Source organism: Narcine bancroftii, chromosome 7, assembly GCF_036971445.1.
Source record: "Narcine bancroftii isolate sNarBan1 chromosome 7, sNarBan1.hap1, whole genome shotgun sequence".
Taxonomy (NCBI): Eukaryota; Metazoa; Chordata; class Chondrichthyes; order Torpediniformes; family Narcinidae; genus Narcine; species Narcine bancroftii.
Genome location: NC_091475.1, coordinates 205,757,382 through 205,773,480, shown reverse-complemented (window position 1 = coordinate 205,773,480; position 16,099 = coordinate 205,757,382).

The window sequence follows — 16,099 nt, the reverse complement described above, 5'->3', positions numbered from 1 at the left end:
AGGCTGGTGGGTGGGTGGGACAGTTTGGTCGGCATGGGGAGGTTGGGCTGAAGGGCCTGTTTCAACACATTAGGGGCAGATCCTACGGGCTGAATGGAATGATTCCGCCCCATCTCTTCTGGTCTTAAAAATCAACCTGCTGGAGAAACTCAGCGGGGCCGAGCAGCATCAGGTGGGAGAAAAGGAAAGGTCACCATTTTAGCCAGGGACCCTCCATTGACGGGTTCCCACCCGAATCTTGGACCATTCTTTGGCTATTTCATTCTCCGTGGAGTGTGTTTCACTTGTGCTAAATTCTGACCCAGGCAGCATATTGTATGAATTCATCAACCCTTCTTGCTTGCATTTTCTCTGCCTCTATTCAAAATGCTGCAAGTCATCAAAGACTTGCTTCACAATGGAATATCTCGAGTTCAGCACATTTGGAGAGAACTGAGGGCCTGCCAAGAACCAGCTCAACACAACAGTGCACTTCTCAACAATAATGATTTTTTTCTTTGTGTGCAACGTGGCTTTGATTTGAAGGCTCCGGGTCTGAGATGCAAATAATGCAGAACATTACAGCCCAGTGCAGGCCCTTCAGCCCATGATGTTGTGCTATCCTGTGTCTTCACACCTTTAACCCTCTATTTTTCTTCCACTCCTATCTGAGTCTTTTAAATGTCTGTATTGTACCAGCCTCCGTCACCATCCCTGACAAGGCATTCCAGGCACCATATAACAATTACAGTACGGAAACAGACCATTTTGGCCCCTCTGGTCCGTACTGATTTAAGTGAACTCCACTAGTACCACCTACCTGCTCCCTGTCCATGACCCTTCAATCCTCTCACATCCCTACATTTATCCAACCTTCTCTTAAATGACACCACTCGCTGAGTGAAGTTTCCTCTCATGTTACTTCTAAACTTTTGCCCCCTAACCCTTAACTTATGACCCCTCATTCCAATTTCACTTACCCTCAAAGGGAAGAGTCTATTCACATCTACTCCATCTATCCCCCTCGTAATTTTAAATACCTCTATCAAATCCCCCCTCAACCTCCTACGCTCCAATGAATAAAGATCCAGTCTACTCTAGATACTGCAATCTAGGCAACATTTTAGTAAATCTTCTCTGCACCCTCTCTGTGTACAAATATTTACCCATGTCGACTCTCTTCACTTTATACAGACGTCCCCTTGTGTTTGATACTCCCGCCCTGGGGAAAAGGTGCTGGCTGTTCACCCTATCTATGCATCTCATAATTTTTAAGTCACTTCACATCCTTCTTCATTCCAAAGAGAAAAGCCCTAGCCCTGATAACCTTGCCTCAGAAAACACATTCTCCAATCCTTGGAAACTCCTGATAAATTTCTTCTCCAGACCTTCCACGTGCTTCCTGCAGCATAGGCCAGAGGGCAGAGTTTCAGAGACTTCCATTAGAATAAACCAATGCCAACATGGGAACATAGAACAGTAGAGAGCAATACATGCCACTCAGCCCATAATGTTGTGCCAGCCCATTTAAAGGTACTGCACAAAAATCTAACCCTTCCCTACCTCATGCCCATAACCCTCCATTCTTTTCCTCACTCTGAAGGAGTTTTTAAAAAAAATTCCATATTGTACCAGCTGCCTCCGTCTCCAGCAATACATTTTTGGTGCCCACCACTCTGTGTGCAGACGGAAGATACCCAATATCGAGAGACGAGAGGGAGGGGTGAGGCAAGGGCAGGCAGGTGATAGGTAGAACCAGGTGAGGAGAGAGTACTGTTAGAAGTGGTGGTCTTCTCATTTAAGGAACGATGTGCTGAGGTTGGAGACGGTTCAGAGGAGGTTCATAAGGTGATGACTCCGGGAATGAAAGGATAATCATATTAGGAACGCTTGTCAGCTCCTGGCCTGTACTCAATTGGAATTTAGGAGAATGAGGTTGGGGATGGGGGGGATCTCATTGAAACATTGTGAATGTTAAAAGGCATGGACACAGTGGATGTGGAATGGCTGTTTCCTGTGATGGGAGAGTCTAGGACAAGAGGGCACAACTTCAGGATTGGAGGACATCTGCCTAGAACAGAGATGTAGAGGAATTTCTTCAGCCGGAGAGTGGTGAATCTGTGGAGTTTGTTGCCACAGGTGGTTGTGGAGGTCGGTTTATTGGGTGTATTTAAGACAGAAACTGATAGGCTCCTGATTAGCCAGGGCATCAAAGGTTTATGGGGAGAAGGCCGGGAAGTGGGGCTGAGTGGGGAAATGGATCAGCTCATGATTAAATGGCGGGACGTATCAAATGGGCTCAATGGCCTCTTTCTGCTCCTATGCCCTTTGATCTTAAGATGGGCAAATGGAACCAGATGATGGGGAAAGGGGAGGGGATATTGATAGTGGCTGTTGGGTGATAGGGAGAGACTGAAAGGAGGAGCCAGGAGGGGTGAGGACAATGGTCATATTAAAACATAGGCAGCAGGTGAATTGTGCAGTTTTAAAAGCTGGCACCAAGATTGGAACTTATTGACTGGTATAAAAGAAACCCAACAATCACCCCAGCAGGTTTAATGATTTGTTGTCTTGTCTGTCTGTGAATTTGAGGCAGAATAATGGTTTAGCACAGATTGGAAGGGCCAAAGGGCCTGCTTCTGTGTTCTCTCGTTCAATGGTTCAAAGGTCCTTCTTAAATCTTTCTACTCTCTGGTTCAAGAGTTATCTACCTGGGGAAAGAGATTAATGTCATAATGACCAGTCACTTTATCCACGCCCCTGCTAACTGTATAAACCTCTTCAATCACCCTTCAGCCTCCAACACTCCAGGGAATAGAGACCCAGCCTATCCAATCTCTCCCTATAACTCCTGGAGTTGTAGATACATTACTAGCTGTAATTACATTAAAAAGCTGGTACCAGGAATGGAACTATTGACTGACGTAAAAAAAACAATCAGCGCCCCAGCAGGTTTAATGATTAGTTGTCCTGTCTGTCATGTGAACGTGATTAATAGTTATTTAACCCTCTGAAACCAATCAAAGCCAATTAAGAATAAACTATACATTCTGATCTTTTGACAGATTGTCACACTAAATGCAATATTTTCAGGCATTAAAATGCCACTTGAACTGCTCGATTGATATCTTCTTGCATACCTTCAACAACTTTCCCATGGCCAGTTCCCACAAAAGGCCCTGACTCTCTGTGACATCCTGTTTAACACCCATGCCCCTGTTAAACCGACAGGGGTTTAAAATACATAATTCAAGTTCGTTTATTATCATCTGAATGTATATACATATATATATACAACCAGATCCAACAGTGTTTCCCTGGGCCATGGTGCACACACAATGCTGTGTGTGTGTGTGTGTGTGTGTGTGTGTGTGTGTGTGTGTGTGTGTGTGTGTGTGTGTGTGTGTGTGTGTGTGTGTGTGTATGTCTGTATATATGTGTGTGTGTCTATATATGTGTGTAGGTATATGTGTGTGTACATGTATATATAGATACATGTGTATCTATATATATATAGACAAACACACACACATACACACACATGCGCGCACACACATACTTATTTATAGGAATGATTTGTTTGGTTACAAGCTTCCTTTCTTTAATCTCACGGCCTGCGGGAAGAAGCTGTTCCCCAGCCTGGCCGTCCTGATTTTGATGCTCCTGTGCCTCCTTCGCGATGAGAGTGGGACAAGGGTACTGTGTGATCTAGAATTGTCATCCCCCTGGGCCCACTGAGGAAATGACACTCAGGATTTATAGAGCAAATATTTTGTTCTCTTTAAGACATGAGCCTTGAATGCATTGGCTGTGAAAATCCAATCCTGAGCCACGTGGAATGAACACATTTGTCACTTGGTCTTTCGAGCTGCTCTGCTGTTCAGGAGAACATGGCAGATCCACTTCACCACTTGTTTCCTGCTCTTTCTCCCATGTTTCATGATACCTTTTATCACTTAAATCTATGTCCATCTCCATCTTAAATAGATTCAATGTCTTAGTCATCGACTCAGTGCAGAAATTTAACTTTTTAAATTAAATTTTAGGCTCCCTTCTTGCCCACAAACCTGCACCGCCCAAATACACCAATTACCATTCAATCCTTTGTGGAAAAAATTTAAACAAGAAAGTACCAGCTCAATGAGACATGATAGAATGTAAGAGCAGGGATTTATCAGGCACTTGTGAGACCTTTTGTGAGCAGCTGTGTACTCCTTATTTAAGAAAGGATGTACTGACGTTGGAGAGGGTTCAAAGGAAAGACCACAAGGATGATTCTGGGAAGGAAGGGGTTCTCATATGAGGAGCATTTAACTGCTTTTGGTCTGTATTAATTGGAATTTAGGAGACATTTGCAATGTTGAAGGACATCATCAGAGCAGATGTTGAACGGCTGCTTCCCATGGCGGGAGAGTCTAGGACAAAAGGACACAACTTCAGGACTCCACTTCGAATGGAGATGTGCAATGGTTTCTTCAGCCAAAGGGTGGTAAATCTGTCAAACTGGTTGCCAGAAGCAGTTGTGGAGGCCAGGTCACTGGATGTATTTAAGGCAGAGATTGATAGGTTCTTGATTAACCAGGGCATCAAAAGTTATGGGGAGAAGGCCAGGCAGTGGGGCTGAGTGGGGAAATGGATCAGCTCATGGGGTGACTCGATGGGGCCGAATAGTCTATTTCTGCTTCTGTGTCTTATGGGCTTCTTTAAGACACAGCATTGACTGTATCTTAAGTACTTAATGGTTATTTTTGCAACTTAGAACAATAGTTATTGACACATCCTTCTTCTATTTCGACAAAACTAAGATTTTAATATACAAAAATTGTAATAAAGTCCATGCCAGGTTCAACTAATAACAAATGAAGACAAGTATGAGAAAAAAAAATTAATAATTTTATTGATCATTTGTATACTGTGCCAGATATTTTTCTGATTAAGCTTTAATACTGGAATTTTGTTTTTATTTGGGTTAGGGTTAGGGTTAGTGTTAGGGTTAAGGTTAAGGGTTAGGGTTAGGGTTAGTGTTAGGGTTAAGGTTAGGGTTAATGTTAGGGTTAGGATTAGTGTTAGGGTTAAGTTTAAGGGTTATGGTTTGGGTTAGAGTTAGGGTTAGGGTTAGAGTTAGGGTTAAGGGTTAAGGTTAAGGGTTAGGGTTAGGGTTAGTGTTAGGGTTAAGGTTAGGGTTAATGTTAGGGTTAGTGTTAGGGTTAAGGTTAAGGGTTATGGTTTGGGTTAGGGTTAGGGTTAGAGTTAGGGTTAAGGGTTAAGGTTAAGGGTTAGGGTTAGGGTTAAGGGTTAAGTTTATAATTAGTGTTAGGGTTAAGGGTTAGGGTTAGGGTTAGAGTTAGGGTTAAGGGTTAAGGTTAAGGTTTAGGGTTAAGGGTTAGGTTTAGAATTAGTGTTAGGGTTAAGGGTTAGGTTTAGGGTTAGGGTTAAGGGTTAGGGTTAGTGTTAGGTTTAGGGTTAGGATTAGGGTCAGGGTTAATGTAAGGGTTAGGATTAGTGTTAGGGTTAAGTGTTACGGTTAGGTTTAGGGTTAGGTTTAGGGTTAGGATTAGTGTTAGGGTTAGGGTCAGGTTTAATGTAAGGGTTAGGATTAGTATTAGGGTTAAGTGTTAAGGTTAAGGTTTAGGGTTAAGGGTTAGGTTTAGAATTAGTGTTAGGGTTAAGGTTTAGGGTTAGGGTTAAGGGTTAGGGTTAGTGTTAGGTTTAGGGTTAGGATTAGTGTTAGGGTTAGGGTCAGGGTTAATGTAAGGGTTAGGATTAGTATTAGGGTTAATTGTTAAGGTTAAGGTTTAGGGTTAAGGGTTAGGTTTAGAATTAGTGTTAGGGTTAAGGTTTAGGGTTAGGGTTAAGGGTTAGGCTTAGTGTTAGATTTAGGGTTAGGATTAGTGTTAGGGTTAGGGTCAGGGTTAATGTAAGGGTTAGGATTAGTATTAGGGTTAAGTGTTATGGTTAGGTTTAGGGTTAGCGTTAGGGTTAGGGTTAAGTGTTATGGCTTCGTTCCCAGGTCGCTAGCGCTGCGCTATGAGTGCTGCGCAAAAGTGCCCCTGACATCCGTGCTGGCCTCTCTGCTCGTCTTTCGTGCCTTTCCATTTTATTTCTTGATGCCCCTTAATTGTTGCTGATTCTTTCTCTTGCAGGTCTTCTCTGTGTAAAGAAAAAATGTAATTTGCATTAAAACTCCTTCCTCTTGCTTTGAACGCAGGCCCTTTGCTTTTGATAAACCTGTCCATTGGTAAAAGATTTTGACTATCATTATGTAATTACCTCCTATTAAATGTCAATCCCCTCAGCCTCCTTTATTCCAATGAATACAAGCCCAGCCCATCCAATCTCTACCCATAGTGAATACCCTCCAAGCCAGGTGACATCGTGCTGAACATGCTCCACACTCTTTCCAGTGCAGTCTCCACAACCTTCTGGGTGAGATTCATAGCCCCTGACATGAAATTCCTTCTCACCTCTGCCCGAAACAAAGGGTACATAATCTTTGCTACATGACTGGTGTGGCACAGTTAGCTGTTATGCAGCTCCAAGAACCAGGTTCAATCCCGATGCTTTCTGTAAGCAGTTTGTATGTTCTTCCTGTGTCTGCGTGAGTTTCCTTCGGTTGCTCTGTTTCCTCCCACCGTTGTCAGTCAATTGGGTGTAATTGGGCAGGACGGGCTTGTGGCCTGTTACTGTGCTGTGAGCCCACCATTCAGTGTTGGTGCTGTGCAATTGTTCAGTAAAAGGATGTGCAATGTGCTCCGTTCGTCCGATAACCTTGGGCAAGGTGTTTGGCCTCCCAATCAGGATCACGTGAAGCCATGGATTGCAGATGGTGGATGGATTTTACAAGCAGATTCTAGAAATCGGAATTTATGGTTGTAAAACTTAAAAATGCTGGGCAAATGAATCTGCTGATCAACGGCCAGGGTTCCCCATCCGGTGTGGACACTGCAACTGAAGGCAGTAACGGGAAAGATTTAACCGTTGATTGGTAGGTGAGGGGATTTCCAATCGGGTTCCAGCCGGAGAGGTCACATGACACTCTGGAATCCACATTCCCACCAGATACCAGGCAGAGAGGCCACATTACCCTCCAAGATCCACACTCCCAATGACTCGAAAAGGAAACGGCAGGGTTAACATAGCGGTTAGCGCAATGTTTTTACTGCACCAGCAATTAGGACCCAGGTTTGAACCCTGTGCTGTCTGCAAGGTGTTTGTACAATCCCCCTGTGTCAGCATGGGTTTCCTCTAGGGCTCTGGATTTCTCCCACAATGTATTGGGGGTTGTTGATCAATTGGCTGTAATTGGGCTGCATGGGCTCATGGGCCAAAAGGGCCTGTTACCGAGTTGTACGTCCAAATTTAAAATTTAATTTAAACATATTTAATTTTAAAAATCAGTGAGCAAAATTATTTGTGTATCTAGATATGCTGTTCATTAAATGAAAGCATTTAATACTGGCAATGAATTGAATCAAAATGCTTATTTTAACACTCTTTTTGAGATTCAGTTAAAACCTTGTGAGCTATCTTGGCAAGTCAACTCAGGGCACAACTTCAGGATTGAAGAGCGCCCACTTAAAACAGAATTTATTTAGTCAGAGAGGGGTGAACCTTTGGAATATGCTACCAAGGGCAGCTGTGGAGGCCAGGTTGTTGGATGTATTTAAGGCAGAGTTACCTCTGGTATCATAGGTATCTGAATAGTCGAGGTATCAAAAGTTATGAGAGGTAAGGCTGGGTGGTCAGCTCACGATGCAACGGCGGAGCCGACCCGATGGGCTGAATTGTTTATGCCTGCTCCTATAACCTTATGGCCTTGTACTTAAAGTCTAGGAGGAGTGCAATAATAAATCAAAAGTGCATGGTGTAGTGTTACAGTAAGTCAATGAGTGCAAGGTGTGGTGTTACTGGGACAAAGAGTAGGGTTTGGAGGAAACATTAACTTAAAAGTGTGCAAGGGCATCATTAATTCATATGTTCTGGATTAGAAAAATACTGGAGAGAGGTTTTCCATACACTACCAAAGATTTTCAATGTAGATTTAACACCGAACCCTTTGGCAGCCCTCTTTGGCACAGCGGCCAGGAATGATTCTTCGTCACCTCTGGTTCAGAGTCGCACCATTTCTTTGCCTCTCAGTGGCACAAGGGCAGCTTCTTTCCCTCTGCCATCCAATTCCTGAATGAACCATCCATAGACTCGGCCTTATTCTGACATTTTCTTGCACTCTCTTTGAAAAAAAATTATTTTGTAAGGAGGCTTATTTAAATGTTTGCCCTGTGATGCTATAACACATTTCGTGAGACGCTCCTGACAATAAACTCTGATTCAGTGCTGTAATGTTCTAAACTATTGAAGACCTGATTCCCTCCAGCAGGAACTAAGTATACCAGCATTTGTTAAAATTATTCCCACTCCCATTTCATTCACGAGGCTTTTGGTCACTTGATCCAGTTGCATTGTATAACCGAGCAGCCCATTCAGGAAAGGTTTCTCAAATATAGTCTTGGAGGAAATCAAGGAAAGCTGCTAAGCTTTGAATTATTCATCCTTGATGACTTGCTTTCCCCGGTGTGATTCTTTCTCGTGCATCAGGAATAATGATCTTGTGTCACATTCTCGTGCTGAATATCTCCAAGTGACGGCATTTGATTAAAGCTGCTTGGTTCCCCTTGTCTCATTCAGCCAGGATGTGAATAAAGCTTCCATGATTTCCCAGAGCTTCGAGAATTCATTCGAATAATGTTTCAGGAGCGCAATTGCCATGTACTGGCTTGAACTGGCATTGATTTGCATTTATATATCACCTTTCCATGTTGTCATCCGTAGTGTAGACACACAGAAATGCTGGAGGAACTCAGCTGTCTCTCAGCGTTCAGAGGAGGTAAAGATATATTATGGATGTTTGGGCCTGAGCCCTTCTTCAAGGTACATGTTGTCTGTCTCATGTTACTTCTAAACTTTTGCCCCCTAACCCTTAACTTTTGACCCCTTGTTCCAATTTCACTTACCGTCAACTGGAAGAGCCTATTCACACCTACTCTATCTATCCCCCTCATAATTTTATATACCTCTATCAAATCCCCACTCAACCATCTGTGCTCCAATGAATAAAGACCCAGTCTACTCAATCTTTCTCCATATTCTAGGTAACTGCAATCCTGGCAACATTTTAGTAAATCTTCTTTGCAGCCCTCCCCCTTATTGATATCCTTCCTATAATTTCTATAACTCTACTGTTGCTGTGTGACCTGCTGAGTTTCTCCAGCGTGTGTGTGTGTGTGTGTGTGTGTGTGTGTGTGTGTGTGTGTGTGTGTGTGTGTGTGTGTGTGTGTGTGTGTGTGTGGTGGTCAACTTTCTTGTGTGAACATCAGATTGATGGCAGCTGCTGTGTACCACAGGATGAGAAAGAGGAGGACCTCCAAATGATAAATTAACCAAATTCCAAAGGAAAATGTTGGAGAGGGTTTGGAATCCGGAGACTGGGGAGCTGGCCAGGATCAAAGTTCACAGTTCAAATTTATTGTCAGAGTTCATACATGACATCACATACAACCCTGAGATTCTTTTTCTCTGTGTGCCAGGCAGAATTTCTAATCACAGATGACTGTAACCTGTACTCAAGAAGAAAGGAATGAATACAAAAGAGAGATGTAAACAAACAGATTGTGCAAATACAAAAAATAAATATTCAGTAATAAATAATGCAACATGTAAGAGCCTTAAATGAGTCCCTGATTGAGTTTGTTGTTGAGGTGTCTGATGGTGGAGGGGTAGCAGCTGTTCCTGAACCTGGTGGTGCGAGTCTTGTGGCACCGATACCTATTTCCTGACGGTGGCAATGTTTGCTTAGGTGATGACGGTCTTTGACGATTGCTGCTGCTCTCCGACGGTAGCGTTCCCTGTAGATATTCTCGACAGTGGGGAGGTTTTTGCCTATGATGTCCTGGGCTCTCCGCTCATGGCCTTTGGTCTCCCCATACCAGGCCGTGACGCAGCCGGTCAGCACCCTTTCCACTGCACCTCCGTGGAAGGTTTCCGATGACGTGCCAAACTCCTGCAAACTCCTGAGGGATGTGACTCAGAGGAATTCAAATTTGCTCACCCTCTCTACCTCTGATTCCCCCCCCTCCCCCCTCCACCCCCACTGATGATCACCCCAGTGGAACCACGAATGGGAGAAAAGTTGCAAGAAGTCAAAGTACCGAGATTTCAGGAATCCCAGACAGCTGTAGCAACGGGGGAGCTTAAAGAAATAGGAAGGGATTGTGAGTATAATGTACATGAATTGCATAAGGAATTCACCCCTCTTTAAATCTTCATGCAGTGATGAACAACTGTTATTCCATTAATCTGGTCTGGAGTTATCCCAGAACCCAAAAGGAGCAGAGTGCTGTGATTAATGAATAAACCACCTACATTTTTATCTGTATTTAATAAACAGATATAGCAAAAAACTCATAAATATTGATGAAAATAATTAATCATGAATGAATCTAATAACTAAGACTGTAATTATGATTTTGGGAATACTGACGTGAGACCCTGATTACCGCAGACAAAAGTTCACCCCAGTTAAAACATGTTTGCTCGTCCTTGCTTGACTGAATGAAGGCCGAGAGAATTAGAGGAACGGTAATTTGCATTTTTAGCTGGGCTTTTCATTGCCTCTCAGTTCCAGAATTAGGCGAGGTTTGCAGGTTAACTGGTGACAAATGATGAGAGCACATAGAATGCTAGAAAACACTGCAGTACAGAAAAGAGGCCCTTTGGCCCATCTAGTCCATGCTGAACTATTATTCCACCCAGTCCCATTCACCTGCACTGGGACTGTAGCCCTCCATAACCCCCCCTCCCCCAGCCATATACACATTACCACGCTTCTGTCCCTTTCTCATCTTAAGAAGGTTTGAGAGATGATCTTCCGCGAGCAGACAAACAGGTCTGTGGGGAGAAGGCTGTGGTAAAGAGCACAATTTACAGAGTTTTGTTTGTTCCTTCTTGGGCACTCTCCCAACCAGATGGAATTCACACCTCTGCTTTTTGCTAGACCACTCCTCGTTCACCCGCTCTCACTCTCTCTCTCATCCCTCTGTCTTCTTTCCTCCAGCTCTCCACCACCTTCCCACTCCATTCACAGTGCCCTTCCTCCCTTATCCACCTACTAACTCCTGCCGCTGGAACTGTGCTCCTCCCCCTGCCCCGACTCCCCGACCATTTTGTTCGGGCTCCTGCCTACATTTTGAACCTACCTTGGGCTCAGGCATGAAACGTTGGTTATGTATCTTTGCTCTATGAAGAACACTGTTTGACCTGCTAAGTTTTGCCCGCATTGTGTTTTTCCAATGAACGGAGTAGTAGGAAGATGATGAATGGAAGATTAATCAGTAACAAGCAAGGGCGGGATGAGAGCACAGATGTGGAGTTCATTCAAGAGCCTGATGACTATGGGGAAGAAACTGTCTTTAAACCTATTGGTTCGTGTTTTCATACTCTTAAGTCTTTCTCCTAATGGGAAAAGGGAAGACAGAGTGTGTCCGAGGTGCTTCAGAACCTTGGCTGACTTTCCTAGGGCAGCAGGAGATGTAGATGGAGTTCCTGGAGGGGAGGGTGGCTTGAGCCATGTTCTGAGCTACAGTCGCCCCTCCCCCCCCTTCTGTACCAGCAGACAGGGAGGTGAAGAAGGCATTCGGCTCACTTGCCTTCATCAGTCAGGGCACTGAGAACAGGAGCAGACACATCATGTTACAACTGTACAAGACATCGGTGAGACTGCATCTTTGTGTGTAAATCTGGTCACCTGACTACTGGGAACGATATGAAGCTGGAAAATGTGCAGAAAAGATTCATGAAACCATAGAACACTACACTCAGAAAAAGGCCATTTGGCCCATCTAGTTCATGCTGAACTATTTATACTTCCTAGTCCCATCGATTTGGACCTGGACCATAGCCCTCCATGTCCTTCCCATCCAGATTCCTATCCAATCTTCACTGAGATTCCAAAATCCTACCTTCATCCACCACGTTCACTTTACTGGGACCAGTGGGCTTAAATTATAAGGAGGAGTTGGGACCTTTCTCTCTGGAACGTAGAGGGCTGAGGAGAGATGTGTGGAGGGAGCTGACAGAGATTTTTATAATGTAACTATGAGGAGCATAGGTAAGGAAAATAGTCATCATCTTTTTCCCAGGGTAGGTGAATTCATACATTTAAGGTTGCAGAGGAAAGATTTACAGGTGCTCCTCCATTTACGATGGGGTTAAGTTCCAGCAAACCCATCATAAATCAGAAAAATCCTCCCACTGCCCCGCTCTCTGCCCCGACAGCCCTTTATCATTCCCCACACTGATCCCATTGCCCCGCTCTCTCCCGACAATGCTGTATCAGTCCCAACACTGATCCCACTGCCCCGCTCTTGCCCGACAATACTGTATCAGTTCCCACACTGATCCTACTGCCCCGCTCTCTTCCGACAGCGCTGTATCAGTCCCCACACTGATCCCACTGCCCTGCTCTCTCCCGACAATGCTGCATCAGTCCCCACACTGATCCCACTGCCTCGCTCTCGCCCGACAATGCTGTATCAGTTCCCACACTGATCCTACTGCCCCGCTCTCTTCCGACAGCGCTGTATCAGTCGCCACACTGATCCCACTGCCCCGCTCTCTCCCGACAGTGCTGTAAGAGTCCCCTCACTGATCCCACTGCCTCGCTCTCGCCCGACAATGCTGTATCAGTTCCCACACTGATCCTACTGCCCCGCTCTCTTCCGACAGTGCTGTACCAGTCTCCACACTGATCGCACTACCCCACTCTCTCCCAACAATGCTGTAAGAGTCCCCTCACTGATCCCACTGCCCCGCTCTCTTCCAACAGCGCTGTATCAGTCCCCACACTGATCCCACTGCCCTGCTCTCTCCCGACAATGCTGTATCAGTCCCAACACTGATCACACTACCCCATTCTCTCCCGACAATGCTGCATCAGTCCCCACACTGATCCCACTGCCTCGCTCTCGCCCGACAATGCTGTATCAGTTCCCACACTGATCCTACTGCCCCGCTCTCTTCCGACAGCGCTGTATCAGTCGCCACACTGATCCCACTGCCCCGCTCTCTCCCGACAGTGCTGTACCAGTCTCCACACTGATCGCACTACCCCACTCTCTCCCAACAATGCTGTAAGAGTCCCCTCACTGATCCCACTGCCCCGCTCTCTTCCAACAGCGCTGTATCAGTCCCCACACTGATCCCACTGCCCTGCTCTCTCCCGACAATGCTGTATCAGTCCCAACACTGATCACACTACCCCATTCTCTCCCGACAATGCTGCATCAGTCCCCACACTGATCCCACTGCCTCGCTCTCGCCCGACAATGCTGTATCAGTTCCCACACTGATCCTACTGCCCCGCTCTCTTCCGACAGCGCTGTATCAGTCGCCACACTGATCCCACTGCCCCGCTCTCTCCCGACAGTGCTGTACCAGTCTCCACACTGATCGCACTACCCCACTCTCTCCCAACAATGCTGTAAGAGTCCCCTCACTGATCCCACTGCCCCGCTCTCTTCCAACAGCGCTGTATCAGTCCCCACACTGATCCCACTGCCCTGCTCTCTCCCGACAATGCTGTATCAGTCCCAACACTGATCACACTACCCCATTCTCTCCCGACAATGCTGCATCAGTCCCCACACTGATCCCACTGCCTCGCTCTCGCCCGACAATGCTGTATCAGTTCCCACACTGATCCTACTGCCCCGCTCTCTTCCGACAGCGCTGTATCAGTCGCCACACTGATCCCACTGCCCCGCTCTCTCCCGACAGTGCTGTACCAGTCTCCACACTGATCCCACTGCCCCGCTCTCTCCCGACAATGCTGCATCAGTCCCCACACTGATCCCACTGCCTCGCTCTCGCCCGACAATGCTGTATCAGTTCCCACACTGATCCTACTGCTCCGCTCTCTTCCAACAGCGCTGTATCAGTCCCCACACTGATCCCACTGCCCTGCTCTCTCCCGACAATGCTGTATCAGTCCCAACACTGATCACACTACCCCATTCTCTCCCGACAATGCTGCATCAGTCCCCACACTGATCCCACTGCCTCGCTCTCGCCCGACAATGCTGTATCAGTTCCCACACTGATCCTACTGCCCCGCTCTCTTCCGACAGCGCTGTATCAGTCGCCACACTGATCCCACTGCCCCGCTCTCTCCCGACAGTGCTGTACCAGTCTCCACACTGATCGCACTACCCCACTCTCTCCCAACAATGCTGTAAGAGTCCCCTCACTGATCCCACTGCCCCGCTCTCTTCCAACAGCGCTGTATCAGTCCCCACACTGATCCCACTGCCCTGCTCTCTCCCGACAATGCTGTATCAGTCCCAACACTGATCACACTACCCCATTCTCTCCCGACAATGCTGCATCAGTCCCCACACTGATCCTACTGCTCCGCTCTCTTCCGACAGCGCTGTATCAGTCCCCACACTGATCCCACTGCCCCGCTCTCTCCCGACAGTGCTGTACCAGTCTCAACACTGATCGCACTACCCCACTCTCTCCCAACAATGCTGTAAGAGTCCCCTCACTGATCCCACTGCCCCGTTCTCTTCCAACAGCGCTGTACCGGTCTCCACACTGATCCCACTGCCCTGCTCTCTTTCGACAGTGCTGTACCAGTCTCCACACTGATCGCACTACCCCACTCTCTCCCAACAATGCTGTATCAGTCCCCTCACTGATCCCACTGCCCCGCTCTCTTCCAACAGCGCTGTATCGGTCCCCACACTGATCCCACTGCCCCGCTCTCTTCCAACAGCGCTGTATCGGTCCCCACACTGATCCCACTGCCCTGCTCTCTCCCGACAGCACTATATCAGTCCCTGCAAGTTTTCCAACTGAACTAAAAGGTGATTGATCAAGGAGGCCTCAAAGAATTCACCTTAGAGGAATTATCAATGTTCTTTGGAAAAATCAATGATGTTTGCGATGACCTTTCTTTTAACGTATTACATGAAAGTAAATAACAACACTCACACTATTGTACCTTTGTAACTTTGAAAAATCGTAAGTCGGATCATCATAAGTAGGGGAGGACCTGTAAACGGAACATGAGGGACACCTTCTTCTCACAGAGGGTGGTGGACTGAGCTGCCAGGCAAAACATCAGAGACAGGGACAATTGGAATGATAATTAAGCAGGCAGGAAAGGCTTAGAGGGATGTGAGTCGGAAGCTGTTTGCACTGTAGAACTCCATGCCTCTATGATTCAACCTCTTCCTTGCTGCGGTGTTGATTGGATGTTGCCGCACAATGTTCACCGACGAGACTGGATGAGCATGCACAGGATCTGATCTTTGACAGGAGGACCATCTACACCTTAGTCCCTGTGCACTCTCCAGAGATAGGAAACAAGTGTAACCACCCGCCAAGCATTTAGAATGTGTTGACTCAAATCCAAAGCATCTTAACAGGCTGGGACTTTGAATGAATTTAGATCTATTATTTTTTAAAATATACCCTTGGACAAATGCCAGGGTGTTGCTTGAGCAAGTATCATAGCTGCTTGGAGCACTTTCATGTTCTTCTGAGATGTTGGCAGGAGCCAGTTAATAAGCTGAATCCCTTGGCCCGGTTGCAGTTGCCTAGAAGCGATTTCCCAGAATTTGTTTTGTGCTCCGAAATTGACATGCATTTTAATCTGGCTTCTTCCCCAGGTGAGTGCATGAATTCAGATGAAGTGGGGGGAGTGTATAGAAGCAGACTGGTGTTCACATGTTCTTTCTCCACCTCAGCCAGTCCTGACCTACAGGTGTTAATTTTATATACAAGTTCTGGCATTGTTTAGGAAATTCTCAGTACAGGATCCCACCAACAATCATGGTTAGATTCTGTCCAGATACCATTATGGGCTAAATTAGTATGGTTATGGATAAATATTTCTTTAAAAGAGATTGATTGTGGTGGGTTTGGTGTACGTCACTCCACAAAAGACATCTCATTTAAAATGCAAGAGCTTTGTAGAAGCTCAATGTTGAGGCTTTGCCGGAGCAATGAAGAATTCTGGTCTATTGTGTAGGGGCAATAAAGTCCAGGCTCAGAAGTACTG